This window comes from Protomyctophum parallelum (genome assembly GCF_964188405.1).
Source record: "Protomyctophum parallelum genome assembly, chromosome: 21".
Classification (NCBI taxonomy): Eukaryota; Metazoa; Chordata; class Actinopteri; order Myctophiformes; family Myctophidae; genus Protomyctophum; species Protomyctophum parallelum.
Window position 1 is genome coordinate 7,756,882 of NC_139713.1, and position 5,892 is coordinate 7,762,773.

At 38.4% G+C, this 5,892-nt stretch overlaps 1 long non-coding RNA gene across 1 annotated transcript; it reads right to left on the reverse strand.

Moving 5' to 3' along the window:
* Positions 1-2,102: 2,102 nt before the first annotated feature.
* LOC310879431 lies at positions 2,103-5,493 on the reverse strand. The gene is made up of 2 exons (XR_014571011.1): positions 4,234-5,493; positions 2,103-3,982 (listed from the first exon to the last, which is right to left on the reverse strand). It is a non-coding gene; the product is annotated as an uncharacterized lncRNA (long non-coding RNA).
* Between the last annotated feature and the right edge of the window lie 399 nt (positions 5,494-5,892).

Here is a 5,892-nt window from a genome sequence, read left to right on the forward strand (position 1 = left end):
AACTGATGTATCTGATGCTATCTTTTCCTTTGCATTTGACAGTCAACAGTCTCTCGCTGGGCCCCTTCTCCTCGCAAACCTGACCTGGTGGGGGCGCTATTCAGCATCTAACTCCTGTTGGAGGTCATTATGTTTATTCCATTACTGCAGGGATCTTCAACAAGGGGTCATCAGGGGGTCATCCCTATTTTGAAGTTAACATTAGCCAAAAATATAGCAGATCTACAAACAGGCGTTGTGAGCCTGTAAAATAAATCTGCTATTGTACTGTACTGTACTGTACTGTCACTGTACTGTCACACCCGAAATCATCATATATACAGTTAATGTGTGTGTGTGTGTGTGTGTGTGTGTGTGTGTGTGTGTGTGTGTTAGGCTGCACAACAGTGACACTTGGTTGTGAAAACCAACCAAACGCTATTTTCGTGCTCGGACACAGCCAGGGACGGACACAGCCAGCCAGCCAGCCAGCCACAGACACACACAGCTGCGTAAGGAAGTGGTTGCACCACTTAAAAAAAGAGAAAACCTAGTACAAGTGTTCGAAATATTGAGGGTTTAAGTGGCTATGACTGTCTGAAAATACACATTAACATGAACCAACTCAAAACAATGCTATGATAATGCTGACAAATTCTATGAAATCTATCTAATTGAAAACGTTTATCTCAAACACAATATGAAGTATAGTGGTGGACCCCCTGCACTACATATTTCTCTCAGCTGAGGGGGTCCTTGGCCTGAAAAACGATGAAGACTTGCTGTATTTGAAAACAGCTTTGTCATTGCAAGAAAGTGCACATACCTGTAATCAGTTATGTATGTAGACAAACAAAACGTGTTTATGTAAACAATTTATTCTGAACATTTTACAGACTCAAGCAATGATAACCATTCACACAAACTACATTGTCTTACAAATATTGTTACAAAATTACTACAGTACAATATAGATTCTTTGCATGATCCAAAATATTTGGTTAGTGAAAAGATGAAAGGCAGACATTCTAATCATGTTTCGAGACTAAATTATAAATCAGGATACAGCATTTCTTTTAAATGACAAATTATATTAGTTGGTGCTGCATAATAAAAGTCGAAATTTTATCTAAAAAGTTGCTTAGTCCAAATTAAATCTGGAAATCACATTATGCCTTTAGTAAGCTGTCATCATAATAGCTTTTTTTGCCAAGTGTCTCTTTTCATCTTCAAATATATAATTGCAAAACCAACAAAAACATATTTGCTCACAAGGCATTTTGTACTTATTATTAGACTTCATACCTACCAAAACTGTTTACAATCACTTGACAAAAGAAATACAAAATATGTGCAAGTTACAATATTTCCAATTCACTGCCCCCTCCCCCCCGGCATCTTGTCATTTAATAATTGCTTGTGCCGTGTGACCTAAGTGTCACATTGCACGTAATACGCATAAATGCCTGTTTAGGAATACTCGCTGATATCAATTTCATGCAATACCTCACTTATAATCTGCCGTACACGACGGAATATAAACTAGACTCCAGTCAGTGGGGGAGGTTTTGTTAAACTATAGTCCACTTGCCAGAATGTGAACCCCGGCATTTTGAGTACCTTAACGTTTTTATGTTGCAAATGTTGAGTATGGGTTCCCAGCATTTAGAAACTGTTGGATCCTAAACTTGCATATGTTGAGCAATTTTCATAATTGGCATAATTTGTGATCATAAAATTAACAACCGATATAAGGCAAAATAAATCTAAATGTCGTCATGCTTTAAGTAACCCCCTAGTTTTCACATGAAAACTAGGGGGTTTTCATGATTCTGAATCCATTCCAAGCATTAGTTTTGCACAAAAAACATTTGTTAAAAATGGCCATAGCCGTTTTTTGTGGGGTTTTTTGTGCAAAAGTAATGCTTGGAATGTATTCAGAACCCCCTAGTTTGACACCTCACATGCTTTGAATTGTTTGCCATAGGTTGTTAATGTGGTATATGGTCACATAATGTGCTAATTGTGCAAATTGCTCAACATAATGCAAGTTGGCATCTGCCAGTTTCTAAATGCTGGGGAGTGGGACCCAAACTCAACATTTCTAGCATAAAACTTTATTATGGTACTCAAAATGTCCGGGTTCACAATGGGGCTCTATGGGCTGGCAAGTAGTTAGTTGGTTAGTTTAACTAACTAACTAAATTAGTTAGTTAGTTAGTTTAACTAACTAACTAAATAGCAAGAAGACCATAAAGGGAGATGGAGAAGAAATAAAAGGCATACATAATGCAGAAGAGAAAAAAGAAACGGTAAACACTGACGACCTGAGGTGACTACAACACATATTCAAGTAGTGAAATAAAACTATTATAACGTATAGCAGCTTTTTCAATTCAGAAATTACAGCACAGACATGGTGATTGTTTTATTCTATATGTGTTTTAAGCCTATTAGGGATGGGACGATATGCAAAATTACAATAATTGCGATTATTAAAAGACGTTATCACAATAACGCCAAAATATGCTTAGAACCTAAAAAGCCACTTTTGTTAATCACTTGAACCCTAGTCGGGTAGGGGGGGGGGGGGGGGGCTTCACCAAAAATAGCAGATCCAGATCTAGATTGAGCTTGCAGATCTGCAATTTTTGGCAGAGTGATTTTTGTGTAGAGTGAAAGAGCATTTTTCTCTATACAGATCCTTAAAGGTCCTTCACAGGTCTGTTTTTATCATGTATAGTGGTATTGGATTTGCAGCTCAACAAAAGCTAATTCGTCTTAGTGCATGACGGAGGACAATTTCACAATGAATTAAAATCTTCACTATACGATTATTGTGAGCTTTGTTTTATCACGATAAAAAGTTGTAACAGTTATCGGCCCACCCCTAAAGCCTATTACTTCTAACCAAATCAAGATTAACGGCACACAGTCCATGAAGCGTTGCTTCGTAATTTCTTTCTTCCTTTTTTTTTCTCTTTTTCTTTTTTGCATGCCAAACCATTTGGAATGTGACACAGACAGACAATCGTTTTCAAACTTCAGGACACAAAAGATGTTTTCGCAACACACGAGCACAAATAAAGCATGTTCATAATATGCTTATGTATTCCATGATGCATTCTGTAGTGGTTTTCCTTTACCCTTGTATATCGTTTCTAAAGTTTTATAAACTTAAAGGTGGTTGCACACCGGCCGCGTTTTTCGGGAAAACCGATGGAGCAACGCCGCAAAAAATCCGAATTCGCATCCGATTCGTGCCCGGTGTGTGGAGACCTTTACTCCACGTTTAGTAGAACAGTACGTTGTTCTCAACCTTCTCAAACTGTGACAGTGTTGGGAATTATAGGAGCCGAGGCATTACATTTTAATTTGACTCGGTTCCACAGATAAACATTGTGAAAATTCAAGCTCACAACAATGCCTCGCAACGTAGATCAGCTATGTTTGCCTTTACTTATATTATTTGACAATTTGGCAATTTCTTTATAGTACAGTTTGTTGATTTATTTTGATGCCGTAATGGTCTTCTTTCATTTCATTTCATTTCCTTTTTTGTATCTTAAAGTCCTTGACACTTGACTTTCATCTGGGGACCCACAAGTTTAGAACCACCACAGTAGCAGACCATTAACAATGAATCATCTGCCAACACTAGTCCACCCATTTTCAACCTCACATTTTGGGACATTTTGGGATATTAGGCAAATTAATTACCGTATTCTATTTTACTTGTTAAAAAAAATTCCAAATAAAATATGTGTTTCTTTCGTGCTAAATTAGCAGATCTATAATCTCACAAGGACTTGTACTACTGTAGGGTTGGCTATTTCTTTTTGCATATAACACGGTGACATCCTATGATGTCATATAAAAACACTGCATTGAGATTTATTTTAGATTGTTCCATTATTGCGTGACGTCATTAAGAAATTCATAGTAATATAGAGATGGTTAATAAATTCTTATGGCCAGACACAGGTTTTTTTTTAAACCCATTCTGACCGGGCACCCATTTTGGTGTTGGCATCATGTTATGCTTTAGCTATTGAAAAATAGCAGATCTACAAGCTCATATCGCGCCACCGAGTGGCGCGATACGAGCTTGTAGGTCTGCTATTTTTTGAAAAATCGAAGAACGACTGACATTTTTTAGAATCTGATCTCAGGTCAGAATGGGTTCATCAGACCAGTGTGTGTCCGGCGGAAACCTCGTATGAATCTGATCTCAGGTCAGAATGGGTTAAATACTGCAATTATCACTCTGACCCGCAGAGAACAAAAAGTGATTGACCCTCCCTCCACGTTAACTGTGACCCTCCCTCCACGTTAACTGCAGCGCCATCATGGAATACATTCAGATTTGCCTTAATTAAAAAAAAACAAAAAACAAAACAAAGACAAAACAAAGACAAATACGAATAATTTCAAGAACTGTTTCACATTATCTGAAAAGAATATGTAAAGCTGTGGGGGAAAACGTTTTAGGGAGAACACTCATGCAGGAGGTATATGACATTGAAACCCATTCAGGACGGGAACCCCTTTTGGTGTTATTACAGTATGTTTACAGTATGTTTTTATGTTATACTTTAGCTATTGAAAAATGTTTTTGTTGTTTTGTTGTTTTTAAATCTTGAAAATGTGGGCGCAAATCGCAACATTTTTTAACTCAAATCTTTGCTTCTGGCGGGGGTCCAACATATTTTCAGATGAGGTGTCCGCGACCAAATACAGATAATTCTGGGGGTCTTTGACATGAGAACCACTGACATAGAAACATAGGGGTTTTTCATAAAACCTTTAGGATCTAAGGTCATTACACACTGGCGAATTAGCGCCGCGATGCGAATAAGCGATCTGAAAATGCGAAATATTGCATGTTGCAGTTCGCCTGCGAATCTCTGCAAAATGCGACACCAGCGCGAACAAATAAAGAGCGAAAACGGTCGCATTTTCGCACATTCGCACATTCACCACTGATGTGGAAGCTTGCATGGACTTCAATTGTTTTTTTTTTAAATGCGAATTATTCGCACAAATATATCGCGTCGCCAATTCGCCAGTGTGTAATGACCTTTAGAAGACATAATTATGTTTAGAATCGGCCTCAGTCCTAAATGGGTTAATTGCCAGCTGTGGCACTATGTAACTTTTTTTTTTTAACAAATAAAATAAAAGTGTGTAAATACAATATAACGTATGCGATTGGGGGTGGTTGTATTTTGTCTCTTCTATTGAAGACATCTATATGGTGTCAAAGGTCATGTCTCACCTATAGACACAGCCGGATCGGACACCAATTCCGACCCGATCCGGTCAAGATTACATTTATCCCCTGAGCAAGCGGGCAGGTTCTATTAACTCAATGGATAGAAGAAGAAATAGTTAAATAGTGCAGCTTTAACTAAATGATTAACCACATGAACCCCCGTATTCTTCTTCTGGGGGGGGGGGGGGGGGGCGAACATTCTGCGCCAAAATAGCGGAACCGGCTATTTAGTGTAACGCATAAACAGGATGGGGCTTTAGTACAGAGCCCGTCTAGAGGATGACTCTGGTCAACTAACTTAAACAGGGTTTAAGGGGATATTAAGAAACCATCATTTATCATTTAATTTCATCTTATTGCAGCTCCCCCTCCCTTCCCTTCCCCACCCACCCAACACCCGCCCACCTTTCCCAATCTATGTCGGGACGTACAGTACGTACTGTAGTACAGGCCAGGGCGACCATCATGCAAGGGGTCAGGCATCCATGTACTGTATACCCCCATAAGAACAACACAATCATCCTACAAATCATGCGTTTAGGACCCAGAAAAGGAGAACCACTAATAACAAAAACTTCCAGTACGCAGAAACAAAACAAAAATAAACTTATGTTTTAAACATTATTTAGATGTTTTTT